Below are 21,250 nucleotides of genomic sequence, written 5' to 3' on the forward strand. Positions count from 1 at the left end.
CACTCTTACCACCATTAGAACATATCTTCAAAGCTATCAGCCCAAAGAAAAAAAAAGCGCCACACCACCAATGGGTGGACTCGAACCTCCAACTTTCCGGTTAACAGCCGATCACGCTAGCCAATTGCGCCACGGAGACAGTCCTGCTCCACTCTCACCCCCATCAGAACATATCTTCAAAGCTATCAGCACAAAGAAAAAAAAAGCGCCCCAGATCACCGGGTGTGCTCGAACTTCCAACCTTTCGGTTAACAGCCGATCGCGCTAGCCAGCTGCGCCAAGGAGACAGTCGTGCTCCACTCTCACCACCATCAGAACATATCTTCAAAGCTATCAGCGCAAAGAAAAAAGAAACACACCACTCCAGGGAGGGCTCGAAACTCCAAACTTTCGGTTAACAGCCGATCGCGCTAGCCAATGGCGCAACGGAGAGAGTCCTGCTCCACTCTTACCACCATTAGAGCATATCTTCAAAGCTATCAGCCCAAAGAAAAAAAAGCGCCGCACCACCAACGGGTGGGCTCGAACCTCCAACTTTCCGGTTAACAGCCGATCACGCTAGCCAATTGCGCCACGGAGACAGTCCTGCTGCACTCTCACCACCATCAGAATGTATCTTCAAAGCTATCAGCCCAAAGAAAAAAAAGCGCCGCACCACCACCGGGTGGGCTCAAACCTCCGACCTTTTGGTTAACAGCCGATCGCGCTGGCCAATTGCACCACGGAGAAAGTCCTGCTCAACTCTCACCACAATTAGAATATATCTTCAAAGCTATCACCCCATAGAAAAAAAAGCGCCGCACCACCACTGGGTGGGCTCGAATCTCCGACCTTTTGGTTAACAGCCGATCGCGCTAGCCAATTGCGCCACGGAGACAATCCTGCTCCACTCTCACCACCATAAGAACATATTTTCAAAGCTATCACGCCAAAGAAAAAAAAGCACCGCACCACCACCGGTTGCGCTCGAACCTCCAACCTTTCGGTTAACAGCCGATCGCGCTAGCCAATTGCGCTACAGAGGAAGTCTTGCTCCACTCTCACCATCATCAGAACATATCTTCAAAGCTATTACCGCAAAGAAAAAAGCAACACACCACTCCCGGGAGGGCTCGAAACTCCAAACTTTCGGTTAACAGCCGATCGCGCTAGCCCATTGCGCTACGGAGGAAGTCTTGCTCCACTCTCACCATCATCAGAACATATCTTCAAAGCTATCAGCCCAAAGAAAAAAAAGCGCCGCACCACCACCGGGTGGGCTCGAACACCAACCTTTGGGTTAACAGCCGATCGCGCTGGCCAATTGCACCACGGAGAAAGTCCTGCTCAACTCTCACCACAATTAGAATATATCTTCAAAGCTATCACGCTAAAGAAAAAAAAGCACCGCACCACCACCGGTTGCGCTCGAACCTCCAACCTTTCGGTTAACAGCCGATCGCGCTAGCCAATTGCGCCACGAAGACAGTCCTGCTCCACTCTCACCACCATCAGACCATATTTTCAAAGCTATTACCGCAAAGAAAAAAGCAACACACCACTCCCGGGAGGGCTCGAAACTCCAAACTTTCGGTTAACAGCCGATCGCGCTAGCCCATTGCGCTACGGAGGAAGTCTTGCTCCACTCTCACTATCATCAGAACATATCTTCAAAGCTATAAGCGCAAAGAAAAAAAAGCGCTGCACCACCACCAGGTGGGCTCGAACCTCCAACCTTTCGGTTAACAGCCGATCACGCTAGCCCAATGCGCCACGGAGACAGTCTTGCTCCACTCTCACCACCATCAGAAGATATCTTCAAAGCTATCAGCGCAAAGAAAAAAGCAACACACCACTCCCGGGAGGGCTCGAAACTCCAACCTTTCGGTCAACAGCCGATCGCGCTAGCCAATTGCGCCACGGAGACAGTACTGCTCCACTCTCACCACCATCAGAACATATCTTCAAAGCTATCAGCCCAAAGAAAAAAAGCGCCATACCACCACCGGGTGGGCTCAAACCTCCGACCTTTTGGTAAACAGCGCATCGCGCTAGCCAATTGCGCCATGGAGACAGTCCTGCACCACTCTCACCACCACCAGAACATATCTTCAGAGCTATCACCCCAAAGAAAAAAAAGCGCCGCTCCACCACCGGTTGGGCTCGAACCTCCAACCTTTCGGTTAACAGCCGATCGCGCTAGCCAATTGGGCCACGAAGACAGTCCTGCTCTACTCTCACCACCATCAGAACATATATTCAAAGCTGATGAAAAAAAGCGCCGCACCACCGCCGGGTGGGCTCGAAACTCCAACCTTTCGGTTAACAGCCAATCGCGCTAGCCAATTGCGCCACGGAGACAGTCCTGCTCCACTCTCACCACCAGCAGAACATTTCTTCAAAGCTATCAGCCCACAGAAAAAAAAGCGCCGCACAACCACTGGGTAGGCTCGAACCTCCAACTTTTCGGTTAACAGCCGATCGCGCTAGCCAATTGCGGCACGGAGACAGTCCTGCTCCACTCTCACCACCATAAGAACATATCTTCAAAGCTATCAGCCCAAAGAAAAAAAAGCGCCGCACCATCAATGGGTGGGCTCGAACCTCCGACCTTTTGGGTAACAGCCGATCGCGCTAGCCAAGTGCGTCACGGAGACAGTCCTGCTCCACTCTCACCACCATCAGAACATAGCTTCAAAGCTAGCAGCCCAAAGAAAAAAAAGGGCCGCACCACCACCGGGTGGGCTCGAACCTCCAACTTTCCGGTTAACAGCCGATCACGCTAGCCAATTGCGCCACGGAGACAGTCCTGCTCCACTCTCACCACCATCAGAACATATCTTCAAAGCTATCAGCCCACAGAAAAAAAAGCGCCGCACAACCAGCGGGTAGGCTCGAACCTCCAACTTTTCGGTTAACAGCCGATCGCGCTAGCCAATTGCGCCTCGGAGACAGTCCTGCTCCACTCTCACCACCATAAGAACATATCTTCAAAGCTATCAGCCCAAAGAAAAAAAAGCGCCGCACCAAAACTGGGTGGGCTCGAACCTCCAACCTTTTGGTTAACAGCCGATCGCGCTAGCCAATCGCGCCACAGAGACAGTCCTGCTCCACTCTCACCACCATGAGAACATATCTTCAAAGCTATCAGCCCAAAGAAAAAAAAGCGCCGCACCACCACCGGGTGGGCTCGAACCTCCAACTTTCCGGTTAACAGCCGATCACGCTAGCCAATTGCGCCACGGAGACAGTCCTGCTCCACTCTCACCACCGTCAGAACATTTCTTCAGAGCTATCAGCCCAAAGAAAAAAAAAGCGCTGCACCACCACCGGGTGGGCTCGAACCTCCAACCTTACGGTTAACAGCCGATCGCGCTGGCCAATTGCCCCACGGAGACAGTCGTTCTCCACTCTCACCAAGTCAGAACATTTCTTCAGAGCTATCACCCCAAAGAAAAAAAAAGCGCCGCACCACCACCGGTTGGGCTCGAACCTCCAACCTTTCGGTTAACAGCCGATCGCGCTAGCCAATTGCGCCACGAAGACTGTCCTGCTCCACTCTCACCACCATCAGAACATATCTTCAAAGCTAATACCGCAAAGAAAAAAGCAACACACCACTCCTGGGTGGGCTCGAGACTCCAACCTTTCGGTTAACAGCCGATCGCGCTGGCCCATTGCGCCACGGAGGCAGTCTTGCTCCACTCTCACCATCATCAGAACATATCTTCAAAGCTATCAGCACAAATAAAAAAAAGCGCTGCACCACCACCGTGTGGGCTCGAACCTCCAACCTTTCGGTTAACAGCCGATCGCGCTAGCCCAATGCGCCACGAAGACAGTCTTGCTCCACTCTCACCACCATCAGAACATATCTTCAAAGCTATCAGCGCAAAGAAAAAAGCAACACACCACTCCCGGGAGGGCTCGAAACTCGACCCTTTCGGTCAACAGCCGATCGCGCTAGCCCATTGCGCCACGGAGACAGTCTTGCTCCCTTCTCACCACCATCAGAACATAACTTCAAAGCTATCAGCCCAAAAAAAAAGCACCGCACCACCACCGGGTGGGCTCGAACCTCCAACCTTTCAGTTAACAGCCGATCGCACTAGCCAATTGCGCCACGGAGACAGTCGTGCTCCACTCTCACCACCATCAGAACATATCTTCAAAGCTATCAGCCCAAAGAAAAAAACCACAGCACCACCACCGGGTGGGCTCGAACCTCCAACCTTTCGGTTAACAGCCAATCGCGCTAGCCAATTTCGCCACGGAGACAGTCCTGCTCCACTTTCACCACCATCAGAACATATCTTCAAAGCTATCAGCACAAAGAAAAAGAAAGCGCCCCAGCATCACCGGGTGGGCTCGAACTTCCAACTTTTCGGTTAACAGCCGATCGCGCTGGCCAATTGCGCCTTGGAGACAGTCCTGCTCCACTCTCACCACAATTAGAACATATCTTCAAAGCTATCAGCCCAAAGAAAAAAAAGCGCCGCACCACTACCGGGTGGGCTCGAACCTCCAACCTTTCGGTTACCAGCAGATCGCGCTAGCGAAATGCGCCACGGAGACGATCGTGCTCCACTCTCACCACCATCAGAACATATCTTCAAAGCTATCAGCGCAAAAAAAAAGTGCCGCAACACCACCGGGTGGGCTCGAACCTCCAACCTTTCGGTTAACAGCCGATCGCGCAAGCCAATTTCGCCACGGAGGCAGTCCTGCTCCACTCTCACCACCATCAGAACATATCTTCAAAGGTATCAGCCCAAAGAAAAAAAAGCGCCGCACCACCACTGCGTGGGCTCGAACCTCCGACTTTTCGGTTAACAGCCGATCGCGCTAGCCAATTGCGCCACGGAGACAGTTCTGCTCCACTCTCACCACCATCAGAACATATCTTCAAAGCTATCAGCCCAAAGAAAAAAACCACAGCACCACCACCGGGTGGGCTCGAACCTCCAACCTTTCGGTTAACAGCCAATCGCGCTAGCCAATTTCGCCACGGAGACAGTCCTGCTCCACTTTCACCACCATCAGAACATATCTTCAAAGCTATCAGCACAAAGAAAAAGAAAGCGCCCCAGCATCACCGGGTGGGCTCGAACTTCCAACCTTTCGGTTAGCAGCCGATCGCGCTAGCCAACTGCGCCAAGGAGACAGTCGTGCGCCACTCTCACCACCATCAGAACATATCTTCAAAGCTATCAGCGCAAAGAAAAAAGCAACACACCACTCCAGGGAGGGCTCGAAACTCCAACCTTTTGGTTAACAGCCGATCGCGCTAGCCAATGGCGCCATGGAGACAGTCCTGCTCCGCTCTTACCACCATTAGAACATATCTTCAAAGCTATCAGCCCAACGAAAAAAAAGCGCCTCCCCACCAACGGGTGGGCTCGAACCTCGAACTTTCTGGTTAACAGCCAATCACGCTAGCCAATTGCGCCACGGAGACAGTCCTGCTCCACTCTCACCACCATCAGAACATATCTTCAAAGCTATCAGCCCAAAAAAAGCGCCACACCACCACCGGGTTTGCTCGAACCTCCAACTTTTTGGTTAACAGCCGATCACGCTAGCCAATTGCACCACGGAGACAGTCCTGATCCACTCTCACCACCATCAGAACATATCTTCAAAGCTATCAGCCCACAGAAAAAAAAGCGCCGCACCACCACCGGGTGGGCTCGAACCTCCAACTTTTCGGTTAACAGCCGATCACGCTAGCCAATTGCTCCACGGAGACAGTCCTGCTTCACTCTCACCACCATCATAACAAATCTTCAAAGCTATCAGCCCAAAGAAAAAAAAGCGCCGCACCACCACCGGGTGGGCTCGAACTACCAACTTCTCGGTTAACAGCCGATCACGCTAGCGAATTGCGCCACGGAGACAGTCATTCTCCACTCTCACCACCATCAGAACATATCTTCAAAGCTATCAGCCCAAAGAAAAAAAAGCGCCGCACCACCACCGGGTGGGCTCGAACCTCCAACTTTTCGGTTAACAGCCGATCACGCTAGCCAATCGCGCCACGGAGACAGTCCTGCTTCACTCTCACCACCATCATAACATATCTTCAAAGCTATCAGCCCAAAGAAAAAAAAGCGCCGCACCACCACCGGGTGGGCTCGAAACTCTAACCCTTCGGTTAACAGCCGATCGCGCTAGCCAATTGCGCCACGGAGACAGTCCTGCTCCACTCTCACCACCGTCAGAACATTTCTTCAGAGCTATCAGCACAAAGAAAAAAAAGCGCCCCAGCATCACCGGGTGGGCTCGAACTTCCAACCTTTCGGTTAACAGCCGATCGCGCTAGCCAACTGCGCCAAAGAGACAGTCGTGCTCCACTCTCACCACCATCAGAACATATCTTCAAAGCTATCAGGGCAAAGAAAAAAGCAATACACCACTCCAGGGAGGGCTCGAAACTCCAACCTTTCGGTTAACAGCCGATCGCGCTAGCCAATTGCGCCACGGAGACAGTCCTGCTCTACTCTCACAACCATCACAACTTTTCTTCAGAGCTATCACCCCAAAGATAAAAAAAGCACCGAACCACCACCGGTTGGGCTCGAACCTCCAACCTTTCGGTTAACAGCCGATCGCGCTAGTTAATTGCCCCACGGAGACAGTCGTGCTCCACTCTCACCATCGTCAAAACATTTCTTCAGAGCTATCACCCCAAAAAAAAGCGCCGCACCACCACCGGTTGGGCTCGAACCTCCGACCTTTTGGTTAACAGCCCATCGCGCTAGCCAATTGCGCCATGGAGACAGTCCTACACCACTCTCACCACCATCAGAACATATCTTCAAAGCTATCAGCCCAAAGAAGAAAAAGCGCCGCACCACCACCGGGTGGGCTCGAACCTCCAACTTTTCAGGTAACAGCCGATCACGCTAGCCAATTGCGCCACGGAGACAGTCCTGCTTCACTCTTACCACCATCAGAACATATCTTCAAAGCTATCAGCACAAAGAAAAAGAAAGCGCCCCAGCATCACCGGGTGGGCTCGAACTTCCAACCTTTCGGTTAACAGCCGATCCCGCTAGCCAACTGCGCCATGGAGACAGTCGTGCGCCACTCTCACCACCATCAGAACATATCTTCAAAGCTATCAGCGCAAAGAAAAAAGCAACACACCACTCCAGGGAGGGCTCGAAACTCCAACCTTTCGGTTAACAGCCGATCGCGCTAGCCAATGGCGCCACGGAGACAGTCCTGCTCCACTCTTACCACCATTAAAACATATCTTCAAAGCTATCAGCCCAAAGAAAAAAAAGCGCCTCCCCACCAACGGGTGGGCTCGAACCTCGAACTTTCTGGTTAACAGCCAATCACGCTAGCCAATTGCGCCACGGAGACAGTCCTGCTTCACTCTCACCACCATCAGAACATATCTTCAAAGCTATCAGCCCAAAAAAGCGCCGCACCACCACCGGGTGGGCTCGAACCTCCAACTTTTTGGTTAACAGCCGATCACGCTAGCCAATTGCACCACGGAGACAGTCCTGATCCACTCTCACCACCATCAGAACATATCTTCAAAGCTATCAGCCCACAGAAAAAAAAGCGCCGCACCACCACCGGGTGGGCTCGAACCTCCAACTTTTCGGTTAACAGCCGATCACGCTAGCCAATTGCTCCACGGAGACAGTCCTGCTTCACTCTCACCACCATCATAACATATCTTCAAAGCTATCAGCCCAAAGAAAAAAAAGCGCCGCACCACCACCGGGTGGGCTCGAACTACCAACTTCTCGGTTAACAGCCGATATCGCTAGCGAATTGCGCCACGGAGACAGTCCTGCTCCACTCTCACCACCATCAGAACATATCTTCAAAGCTATCACCCCAAAGAAAAAAAAGCGCCGCACCACCACCGGGTGGGCTCGAACCTCCAACTTTTCGGTTAACAGCCGATCACGCTAGCCAATCGCGCCACGGAGACAGTCCTGCTTCACTCTCACCACCATCATAACATATTTTCAAAGCTATCAGCCCAAAGAAAAAAAAGCACTGCACCACCACCGGGTGGGCTCGAAACTCTAACCCTTCGGTTAACAGCCGATCGCGCTAGCCAATTGCGCCACGGAGACAGTCCTGCTCCACTCTCACCACCGTCAGAACATTTCTTCAGAGCTATCACCCCAAAGAAAAAAAAGCGCTGCACCACCACCGGGTGGGCTCGAACCTCCAACCTTTCGGTTAACAGCCGATCGCGCTAGCCAATTGCGCCACGAAGACAGTCCTGCTCCACTCTCACCACCATCAGAAGATATTTTCAAAGCTATTATCGCAAAGAAAAAAGCAACAAACCACTCCTGGGAGGGCTCGAGACTCCAACCTTTCGGTTAACAGCCGATCGCGCTAGCCCATTGCGCCACGGAGGCAGTCTTGCTCCACTCTCACCATCATCAGAACATATCTTCAAAGCTATAAGCGCAAAGAAAAAAAAAGCGCTGCACCACCACCGGGTGGGCTCGAACCTCCATCCTTTCGGTTAATAGCCGATCGCGCTAGCCCATTGCGCCACGGAGACAGTCTTGCCCCACTCTCACCACCATCAAAACATATCTTCAAAGCTATCAGCGCAAAGAAAAAAGCAACACACCACTCCCGGGAGGGCTCGAAACTCCAACCTTTCGGTCAACAGCCGATCGCGCTAGCCCATTGAGCCACGGAGACAGTTTTGCTTCCCTCTCACCACCATCAGAACATAACTTCAAAGCTATCAGCCCAAAGAAAAAAAAGCACCGCACCACCACCGGGTGGGCTCGAACCTCCAACCTTTCGGTTAACAGCCGATCGCGCTGGCCAATTGCGCCACGGAGACAGCCCTGCTCCACTCTCACCACAATTAGAACATATCTTCAAAGCTATCAGCCCAAAGAAAAAAAAAGCGCCGCACCACCACCGGGTGGGCTCGAACCTCCAACCTTTCGGTTAACAGCAGATCGCGCTAGCGAATTGCGCCACGGAGACAATCGTGCTCCACTCTCACCACCATCAGAACATATCTTCAAAGCTATCAGCGCAAAGAAAAAAAAGCGCCGCTACACCACCGGGTGGGCTCGAACCTCCAACCTTTCGGTTAACAGCCGATCGCGCAAGCCAATTTTGCCACGGAGGCAGTCCTGCTCCACTTTCACCACCATCAGAACATATCTTCAAAGGTATCAGCCCAAAGAAAAAAAAGCGCCGCACCACCACTGCGTGGGCTCGAACCTCCAACTTTTCGGTTAACAGCCGATCGCGCTAGCCAATTGCGCCACGGAGACAGTCCTGCTCCACTCTCACCACCATCAAAACATATCTTCAAAGCTATCAGCCCAAAAAAAAACCACAGCACCACCACCGGGTGGGCTCGAACCTCCAGCCTTTCGGTTACCAGCCAATCGCGCTAGCCAATTGCGCCATGGAGACAGTCCTGCACCACTCTCACCACCATCAGAACATATCTTCAAAGCTATCAGCCCAAAGAAAAAAAAGCGCCGCACCACCACCGGGTGGGCTCGAACCTCCAACTTTTCAGGTAACAGCCGATCAGGCTAGCCAATTGCACCACGGAGACAGTCCTGATCCACTCTCACCACCATCAGAACACATCTTCGAAGCTATCAGCACAAAGAAAAAAGCAACACACCACTCCCGGGAGGGATCGAAACTCCAACCTTTCGGTTAACAGCCGATCGCGCTAGCCTATTGCGCCACGGAGACAGTCCTGCTCTACTCTCACCACCATCAGAACATTTCTTCAGAGCTATCACCCCAAAGAAAAAAAAGCGCCGCACCACCACCGGTTGGGCTCGAACCTCCAAACTTTCGGTTAACAGCCGATCGCGCTAGCCATTGCGCCACGAAGACAGTCCTGCTCCACTCTCACCACCATCAGAACATATCTTCAAAGCTATCACCTCAAAGAAAAAAAAGCGCCGCACCACCACTGGTTTGGCTCGAACCTCCGACCTTTTGGTTAACAGCCCATCGCGCTAGCCAATTGCGATATGGAGACAGTCCTGCACCACTCTCACCACCATCAGAACTTTTCTTCAGAGCTATCACCCCAAAGAAAAAAAAAGCGCCGAACCACCACCGGTTGGGCTCGAACCTCCAACCTTTCGGTTAACAGCCGATCGCGCTAGCCAATTGCGCCATGGAGACAGTCCTGCACCACTCTCACCACCATCAGAACATATCTTCAAAGCTATCAGCCCAAAGAAAAAGAAAGCGCCGCACCACCACCGGGTGGGCTCGAACCTCCAACTTTTCAGGTAACAGCCGATCAGCCTAGCCAATTGCACCACGGAGACAGTCCTGATCCACTCTAACCACCATCACAACATATCTTCGAAGCTATCAGCCCACAGAAAAAAAGCGCCGCACCACCACCGGGTGGGGTCGAACCTCCAACTTTTCGGTTAACAGCCGATCAGGCTAGCCAATTGCGCCACGGAGACAGTCCTGCTTCACTCTCACCACCATCATAACATATCTTCAAAGCTATCAGCCCACAGAAAAAAAAAGCGCCGCACCACCACCGGGTGGGCTCGAACCTCCAACTTTTCGGTTAACAGCCGATCAGGCTAGCCAATTGCGCCACGGAGACAGTCCTGCTTCACTCTCACCACCGTCAGAACATTTCTTCAGAGCTATCAGCCCAAAGAAAAAAAAGCGCTGCACCACCACCGGGTGGGCTCGAACCTCCAACCTTACGGTTAACAGCCGATCGCGCTAGCCAATTGCCCCACGGAGACAGTCCTGCTTCACTCTCACCACCATCAGAACATATCTTCAATGCTATCAGCACAAAGAAAAAAAAGCGCCCCAGCATCACCGGGTGGGCTCGAGCTTCCAACCTTTCGGTTAACAGCCGATCGCGCTAGCCAACTGCGCCAAAGAGACAGTCGTGCTCCACTCTCACCACCATCAGAACATATCTTCAAAGCTATCAGGGCAAAGAAAAAAGCAACACACCACTCCAGGGAGGGCACGAAACTCCAACCTTTCGGTTAACAGTCGATCGCGCTAGCCAATTGACCCACGGAGACAGTCGTGCTCCACTCTCACCACCATCAGAACATTTCTTCAGAGCTATCACCTCAAAGAAAAAAAAGCGCCGCACCACCACTGGTTGGGCTCGAACCTCCGACCTTTTGGTTAACAGCCCATCGCGCTAGCCAATTGCGATATGGAGACAGTCCTGCACCACTCTCACCACCATCAGAACTTTTCTTCAGAGCTATCACCCCAAAGAAAAAAAAAGCGCCGAACCACCACCGGTTGGGCTCGAACCTCCAACCTTTCGGTTAACAGCCGATCGCGCTAGCCAATTGCCCCACGGAGACAGTCGTGCTCCACTCTCACCATCGTCAAAACATTTCTTCAGAGCTATCACCCAAAAAAAAGCGCCGCACCACCACCGGTTGGGCTCGAACCTCCAACCTTTTGGTTAACAGCCCATCGCGCTAGCCAATTGCGCCATGGAGACAGTCCTGCACCACTCTCACCACCATCAGAACATATCTTCAAAGCTATCAGCCCAAAGAAAAAGAAAGCGCCGCACCACCACCGGGTGGGCTCGAACCTCCAACTTTTCAGGTAAAAGCCGATCAGCCTAGCCAATTGCACCACGGAGACAGTCCTGATCCACTCTAACCACCATCACAACATATCTTCGAAGCTATCAGCCCACAGAAAAAAAGCGCCGCACCACCACCGGGTGGGGTCGAACCTCCAACTTTTCGGTTAACAGCCGATCAGGCTAGCCAATTGCGCCACGGAGACAGTCCTGCTTCACTCTCACCACCATCATAACATATCTTCAAAGCTATCAGCCCACAGAAAAAAAAAGCGCCGCACCACCACCGGGTGGGCTCGAACCTCCAACTTTTCGGTTAACAGCCGATCAGGCTAGCCAATTGCGCCACGGAGACAGTCCTGCTTCACTCTCACCACCGTCAGAACATTTCTTCAGAGCTATCAGCCCAAAGAAAAAAAAGCGCTGCACCACCACCGGGTGGGCTCGAACCTCCAACCTTACGGTTAACAGCCGATCGCGCTAGCCAATTGCCCCACGGAGACAGTCCTGCTTCACTCTCACCACCATCAGAACATATCTTCAATGCTATCAGCACAAAGAAAAAAAAGCGCCCCAGCATCACCGGGTGGGCTCGAGCTTCCAACCTTTCGGTTAACAGCCGATCGCGCTAGCCAACTGCGCCAAAGAGACAGTCGTGCTCCACTCTCACCACCATCAGAACATATCTTCAAAGCTATCAGGGCAAAGAAAAAAGCAACACACCACTCCAGGGAGGGCACGAAACTCCAACCTTTCGGTTAACAGTCGATCGCGCTAGCCAATTGACCCACGGAGACAGTCGTGCTCCACTCTCACCACCATCAGAACATTTCTTCAGAGCTATCACCTCAAAGAAAAAAAAGCGCCGCACCACCACTGGTTGGGCTCGAACCTCCGACCTTTTGGTTAACAGCCCATCGCGCTAGCCAATTGCGATATGGAGACAGTCCTGCACCACTCTCACCACCATCAGAACTTTTCTTCAGAGCTATCACCCCAAAGAAAAAAAAAGCGCCGAACCACCACCGGTTGGGCTCGAACCTCCAACCTTTCGGTTAACAGCCGATCGCGCTAGCCAATTGCCCCACGGAGACAGTCGTGCTCCACTCTCACCATCGTCAAAACATTTCTTCAGAGCTATCACCCAAAAAAAAGCGCCGCACCACCACCGGTTGGGCTCGAACCTCCAACCTTTTGGTTAACAGCCCATCGCGCTAGCCAATTGCGCCATGGAGACAGTCCTGCACCACTCTCACCACCATCAGAACATATCTTCAAAGCTATCAGCCCAAAGAAAAAGAAAGCGCCGCACCACCACCGGGTGGGCTCGAACCTCCAACTTTTCAGGTAACAGCCGATCAGCCTAGCCAATTGCACCACGGAGACAGTCCTGATCCACTCTAACCACCATCACAACATATCTTCGAAGCTATCAGCCCACAGAAAAAAAGCGCCGCACCACCACCGGGTGGGGTCGAACCTCCAACTTTTCGGTTAACAGCCGATCAGGCTAGCCAATTGCGCCACGGAGACAGTCCTGCTTCACTCTCACCACCATCATAACATATCTTCAAAGCTATCAGCCCACAGAAAAAAAAAGCGCCGCACCACCACCGGGTGGGCTCGAACCTCCAACTTTTCGGTTAACAGCCGATCAGGCTAGCCAATTGCGCCACGGAGACAGTCCTGCTTCACTCTCACCACCGTCAGAACATTTCTTCAGAGCTATCAGCCCAAAGAAAAAAAAGCGCTGCACCACCACCGGGTGGGCTCGAACCTCCAACCTTACGGTTAACAGCCGATCGCGCTAGCCAATTGCCCCACGGAGACAGTCGTGCTCCACTCTCACCATCGTCAGAACATTTCTTCAGAGCTATCACCCCAAAGAAAAAAAAGCGCCGCACCACCACCGGTTGGGCTCGAACCTCCAACCTTTCGGTTAACAGCCGATCGCGCTAGCCAATTGCGCCACGAAGACAGTCCTGCTCCACTCTCACCACCATCAGAACATATTTTTAAATCTATTACCGCAAAGAAAAAAGCAACAAACCACTCCTGGGAGGGCTCGAGACTCTAACCTTTCGGTTAACAGCCGATCGCGCTAGCCCATTGCGCCAGGGAGGCAGTCTTGCTCCACCCTCACCATCATCAGAACATATCTTCAAAGCTATAAGCGCAAAGAAAAAAAAAGCGCTGCACCACCACCGGGTGGGCTCGAACCTCCATCCTTTCGGTTAATAGCCGATCGAGCTAGCCCATTGCGCCACGGAGACAGTCTTGCCCCACTCTCACCACCATCAAAACATATCTTCAAAGCTATCAGCGCAAAGAAAAAAGCAACACACCACTCCCGGGAGGGCTCGAAACTCCAACCTTTCGGTCAACAGCCGATCGCCCTAGCCCATTGAGCCACGGAGACAGTCTTGCTCCCCTCTCACCACCATCAGAACATAACTTCAAAGCTATCAGCCCAAAGAAAAAAAAGCACCGCACCACCACCGGGTGGGCTCGAACCTCCAACCTTTCGGTTAACAGCCGCTCGCGCTAGCCAATTGCCCCACGGAGACAGTCGTGCTCCACTCTCACCACCGTCAGAACATTTCTTCAAAGCTATCACCCCAAAGAAAAAAAAGCGCCGCACCACCACCGGTTGGGCTAGAACCTCAAACCTTTCGGTTAACAGCCGATCGCGCTAGCCAATTGCGCCACGAAGACAGTCCTGCTTCACTCTCACCACCATCAGAACATATCTTCAAAGCTATTACCGCGAAGAAAAAAGCAACACACCACTCCCGGGAGGGCTCAAAACTCCAACCTTTCGGTTAACAGCTGATCGCGCTAGCCCATTGCGCCACGGAGACAGTCTTGCTCCACTCTCACCACCATCAGAACATATCTCCAAAGCTATCATCGCAAAGAAAAAAGCAACACACCACTCCCGGGAGGGCTCGAAACTCCAACCTTTCGGTCAACAGCCGATCGCGCTAGCCCATTGCGCCACGGAGACAGTCTTGCTCATCTCTCACCACAATTAGAACATATCTTCAAAGCTATCAGCCCAAAGAAAAAAAAAAGCGCCGCAGCACCACCGGGTGGGCTCGAACCTCCAACTTTTCGGTTAACAGCCGATCGCGCTAGCCAATTGCGCCACGGAGACAGTCCTGCTCCACTCTCACCACCATCAAAACATATCTTCAAAGCTATCAGCCCAAAAAAAACCACAGCACCACCACCGGGTGGGCTCGAACCTCCAACCTTTCGGTTAACAGCCAATCGCACTAGCCGATTGCGCCACGGAGACAGTCCTGCTCCACTTTCACCACCATCAGAACATATCTTCAAAGCTATCAGCACAAAGAAAAAAAAGCACGGCACCACCACCGGGTGGGCTCGAACCTCCAACTTTTCGGTTAACAGGCGATCGCGCTGGCCAATTGCGCCACGGAGACAGTCCTGCTCCACTCTCACCACAATTAGAACATATCTTCAAAGCTATCAGCCCAAAGAGAAAAAAAGCGCCGCAGCACCACCGGGTGGGCTCGAACCTCCAACCTTTCGGTTAACAGCAGATCGCGCTAGCCCATTGCGCCACGGAGACAGTCTTGCCCCACTCTCACCACCATCAAAACATATCTTCAAAGCTATCAGCGCAAAGAAAAAAGCAACACACCACTCCCGGGAGGGCTCGAAACTCCAACCTTTCGGTCAACAGCCGATCGCCCTAGCCCATTGAGCCACGGAGACAGTCTTGCTCCCCTCTCACCACCATCAGAACATAACTTCAAAGCTATCAGCCCAAAGAAAAAAAAGCACCGCACCACCACCGGGTGGGCTCGAACCTCCAACCTTTCGGTTAACAGCCGCTCGCGCTAGCCAATTGCCCCACGGAGACAGTCGTGCTCCACTCTCACCACCGTCAGAACATTTCTTCAAAGCTATCACCCCAAAGAAAAAAAAGCGCCGCACCACCACCGGTTGGGCTAGAACCTCAAACCTTTCGGTTAACAGCCGATCGCGCTAGCCAATTGCGCCACGAAGACAGTCCTGCTTCACTCTCACCACCATCAGAACATATCTTCAAAGCTATTACCGCGAAGAAAAAAGCAACACACCACTCCCGGGAGGGCTCAAAACTCCAACCTTTCGGTTAACAGCTGATCGCGCTAGCCCATTGCGCCACGGAGACAGTCTTGCTCCACTCTCACCACCATCAGAACATATCTCCAAAGCTATCATCGCAAAGAAAAAAGCAACACACCACTCCCGGGAGGGCTCGAAACTCCAACCTTTCGGTCAACAGCCGATCGCGCTAGCCCATTGCGCCACGGAGACAGTCTTGCTCATCTCTCACCACAATTAGAACATATCTTCAAAGCTATCAGCCCAAAGAAAAAAAAAGCACCGCAGCACCACCGGGTGGGCTCGAACCTCCAACTTTTCGGTTAACAGCCAATCGCGCTAGCCAATTGCGCCACGGAGACAGTCCTGCTCCACTCTCACCACCATCAAAACATATCTTCAAAGCTATCAGCCCAAAAAAAACCACAGCACCACCACCGCGTGGGCTCGAACCTCCAACCTTTCGGTTAACAGCCAATCGCGCTAGCCGATTGCGCCACGGAGACAGTCCTGCTCCACTTTCACCACCATCAGAACATATCTTCAAAGCTATCAGCACAAAGAAAAAAAAGCACGGCACCACCACCGGGTGGGCTCGAACCTCCAACTTTTCGGTTAACAGGCGATCGCGCTGGCCAATTGCGCCACGGAGACAGTCCTGCTCCACTCTCACCACAATTAGAACATATCTTCAAAGCTATCAGCCCAAAGAGAAAAAAAGCGCCGCAGCACCACCGGGTGGGCTCGAACCTCCAACCTTTCGGTTAACAGCAGATCGCGCTAGCGCATTGCGCCACGGAGACAATCGTGCTCCACTCTCACCACCATCAGAACATATCTTCAAAGCTATCAGCGCAAAGAAAAAAAAGCGCCGCACCACCACCGGGTGGGCTCGAACCTCCAACCTTTCGGTTAACAGCCGATCGCGCAAGCCAATTTCGCCACGGAGGCAGTCCTGCTCCACTTTCACCACCATCAGAACATATCTTCAAAGGTATCAGCCCAAAGAAAAAAAAGCGCCGCACCACCACTGCGTAGGCTCGAACCTCCAACTTTTCGGTTAACAGCCGATCGCGCTAGCCAATTGCGCCACGGAGACAGTCCTTATCCACTCTCACCACCATCAAAACATATCTTCAAAGCTATCAGCCCAAAAAAAAAACCACAGCACCACCACCGGGTGGGCTCGAACCTCCAACCTTTCGGTTAACAGCCAATCGCGCTAGCCGATTGCGCCACGGAGACAGTCCTGCTCCACTTTCACCACCATCAGAACATATCTTCAAAGCTATCAGCACAAAGAAAAAAAAGCGCCGCACCACCACCGGGTGGGCTCGAACCTCCAACCTTTCGGTTAACAGCCGATCGCGCTAGCCAACTGCGCCACGGAGACAGTCGTGCTCCACTCTCACCATCATCAGAACATATCTTCAAAGCTATCAGCGCAAAGAAAAAAGCAACACACCACTCCCGGGAGGGATCGAAACTCCAACCTTTCGGTTAACAGCCGATCGCGCTAGCCTTTTGCGCCACGGAGACAGTCCTGCTCTACTCTCACCACCATCAGAACATTTCTTCAGAGCTATCACCCCAAAGAAAAAAAAGCGCCGCACCACCACCGGTTGGGCGCGAACCTCCAACCTTTCGGTTAACAGCCGATCGCGCTAGCCATTGCGCCACGAAGACAGTCCTGCTCCACTCTCACCACCATCAGAACATATCTTCAAAGCTATTACCGCAAAGAAAAAAGCAAAACACCACTCCCGGGAGGGCTCGAACCTCCAACTTTCCGGTTAACAGCCGATCGCCCTAGCCAACTGCGCCAAAGAGACAGTCGTGCTCCACTCTTACCACCATCAGAACATATCTTCAAAGCTATCAGGGCAAAGAAAAAAGCAACACACCACTCCAGGGATTGCTCGAAACTCCAACCTTTCGGTTAACAGCCGATCGCGCTAGCCAATTGCTCCACGGAGACAGTCCTGCTCTACTCTCACCACCATCAGAACTTTTCTTCAGAGCTAACACCCCAAAGAAAAACAAAAGCGCCGAACCACCACCGGTTGGGCTCGATCCTCCAACCTCTCGGTTAACAGCCGATCGCGCTAGTCAATTGCCCCACGGAGACAGCCGTGCTCCACTCTAACCATCGTCAAAACATTTCTTCAGAGCTATCACCCAAAAAAAAGCGCCGCACCACCACCGGTTGGGCTCGAACCTCCGACCTTTTGGTTAGCAGCCCATCGCGCTAGCCAATTGCGCCATGGAGACAGTCCTGCACCACTCTCACCACCATCAGAACATATCTTCAAAGCTATCAGCCCAAAGAAAAAAAAGCGCCGCACCACCACCGGGTGGGCTCGAACCTCCAACTTTTCAGGTAACAGCCGATCAGGCTAGCCAATTGCACCACGGAGACAGTCCTGATCCACTCTCACCACCATCAGAACATATCTTCGAAGCTATCAGCCCACAGAAAAAAAGCGCCGCACCACCACCGGGTGGGCTCGAACCTCCAACTTTTCGGTTAACAGCCGATCAGGCTAGCCAATTGCGCCACGGAGACAGTCCTGCTTCACTCTCACCACCATCATAACATATCTTCAAAGCTATCAGCCCACAGAAAAAAAAGCGCCGCACCACCACCGGGTGGGCTCGAACCTCCAACTTTTAGGTTAACAGCCGATCAGGCTAGCCAATTGCGCCACAGAGACAGTCCTGCTCCACTCTCACCACCGTCAGAACATTTCTTCAGAGCTATCAGCCCAAAGAAAAAAAAAGCGCTGCACCACCACCGGGTGGGCTCGAACCTCCAACCTTACGGTTAACAGCCGATCGCGCTAGCCAATTGCGCCACGAAGACAGTCCTGCTCCACTCTCACCACCATCAGAACATATTTTCAAAGCTATTACCGCAAAGAAAAAAGCAACAAACCACTCCTGGGAGGGCTCGAGACTCCAACCTTTCGGTTAACAGCCGATCGCGCTAGCCCATTGCGCCACGGAGGCAGTCTTGCTCCACTCTCACCATCATCAGAACATATCTTCAAAGCTATAAGCGCAAAGAAAAAAAAGCGCTGCACCACCACCGGGTGGGCTCGAAACTCCATCCTTTCGGTTAATAGCCGATCGCGCTAGCCCATTGCGCCACGGAGACAGTCTTGCCCCACTCTCACCACCATCAGAACATATCTTCAAAGCTATCAGCGCAAAGAAAAAAGCAACACACCACTCCCGGGAGGGCTCGAAACTCCAACCTTTCGGTCAACAGCCGATCGCGCTAGCCCATTGAGCCACGGAGACAGTCTTGCTTCCCTCTGACCACCATCAGAACATAACTTCAAAGCTATCAGCGCAAAGAAAAAAAAGCACCGCACCACCACCGGGTGGGCTCGAACCTCCAACCTTTCGGTTAACAGCCGCTCGCGCTAGCCAATAGCGCCTCGGAGACAGTCGTGCTCCACTCTCACCACCATCAGAACATATCTTCAAAGCTATCAGCGCAAAGAAAAAAGCAAAACACCACTCCCGGGAGGGCTCGAACCTCCAACTTTTCGGTTAACAGCCGATCGCGCTGGCAAAATGCGCCACGGAGAAAGTCCTGCTCAACTCTCACCACAATTAGAACATATCTTCAAAGCTATCAGCCCAAAGAAAAAAAAGCGCCGCACCACCACCGGGTCGGCTCGAACCTCAAACTTTTCGGTTAACAGCTGATCGCGCTAGCCAATTGCGCCACGAGGACCGTCCTGCTCCACTCTCACCACAATTAGAACATATCTTCAAAGCTATCAGCCCAAAAAAAAAGCGCCCCAGCATCACCGGGTGGGCTCGAGCTTCCAACCTTTCGGTTAACAGCCGATCGCGCTAGCCAACTGCGCCAAAGAGACAGTCGTGCTCCACTCTCACCACCATCAGAACATATCTTCAAAGCTATCAGGGCAAAGAAAAAAGCAACACACCACTCCAGGGAGGGCACGAAACTCCAACCTTTCGGTTAACAGTCGATCGCGCTAGCCAATTGACCCACGGAGACAGTCGTGCTCCACTCTCACCACCATCAGAACATTTCTTCAGAGCTATCACCTCAAAGAAAAAAAAAGCGCCGCACCACCACTGGTTGGGCTCGAACCTCCGACCTTTTGGTTAACAGCCCATCGCGCTAGCCAATTGCGATATGGAGACAGTCCTGCACCACTCTCACCACCATCAGAACTTTTCTTCAGAGCTATCACCCCAAAGAAAAAAAAGCGCCGAACCACCACCGGTTGGGCTCGAACCTCCAACCTTTCGGTTAACAGCCGATCGCGCTAGCCGATTGCCCCACGGAGACAGTCGTGCTCCACTCTCACCATCGTCAAAACATTTCTTCAGAGCTATCACCCAAAAAAAAGCGCCGCACCACCACCGGTTGGGCTCGAACCTCCAACCTTTTGGTTAACAGCCCATCGCGCTAGCCAATTGCGCCATGGAGACAGTCCTGCACCACTCTCACCACCATCAGAACATATCTTCAAAGCTATCAGCCCAAAGAAAAAGAAAGCGCCGCACCACCACCGGGTGGGCTCGAACCTCCAACTTTTCAGGTAACAGCCGATCAGCCTAGCCAATTGCACCACGGAGACAGTCCTGATCCACTCTAACCACCATCACAACATATCTTCGAAGCTATCAGCCCACAGAAAAAAAGCGCCGCACCACCACCGGGTGGGGTCGAACCTCCAACTTTTCGGTTAACAGCCGATCAGGCTAGCCAATTGCGCCACGGAGACAGTCCTGCTTCACTCTCACCACCATCATAACATATCTTATTTATTTATTTATTTATTTGCAAAATACTGCTAGCCTAAAAAAGGCTGTAAGCAGGAGTGGGAATACAAAGATGATATATATACATACTGCGCAAAAGAAAGCGATAACGGCATGCTTCACACTAGGTACTCTTCTACAGCAATAATATCATCAGTTATATCGATCATCACAGCAGTAGGTAAGCTATCAGCCCACAGAAAAAAAAAGCGCCGCACCACCAATGGGTGGACTCGAACCTCCAACTTTCCGGTTAACAGCCGATTACGCTAGCCAATTGCGCCACGGAGACAGTCCTGCTCCACTCTCACCACCATCAGAACATATCTTCAAAGCTATCAGCACAAAGAAAAAAAAGCGCCCCAGATCACCGGGTGGGCTCGAACTTCCAACCTTTCGGTTAACAGCCGATCGCGCTAGCCAGCTGCGCCAAGGAGACAGTCGTGCTCCACTCTCACCACCATCAGAACATATCTTCAAAGCTATCAGCGCAAAGAAAAAAGAAACACACCACTCCAGGGAGGGCTCGAAACTCCAAACTTTCGGTTAACAGCCGATCGCGCTAGCCAATGGCGCAACGGAGACAGTCCTGCTCCACTCTTACCACCATTAGAACATATCTTCAAAGCTATCAGCCCAAAGAAAAAAAAGCACCGCACCACCACCGGGTGGGCTCGAAACTCCAACCTTTCGGTTAACTGTCGATCGCGCTAGCCAATGGCGCTACGGAGACAGTCCTGCTCCACTCTTACCACC

Source organism: Rhipicephalus microplus, unplaced genomic scaffold (genome assembly GCF_043290135.1).
Source record: "Rhipicephalus microplus isolate Deutch F79 unplaced genomic scaffold, USDA_Rmic scaffold_16, whole genome shotgun sequence".
Lineage (NCBI taxonomy): Eukaryota > Metazoa > Arthropoda > Arachnida > Ixodida > Ixodidae > Rhipicephalus > Rhipicephalus microplus.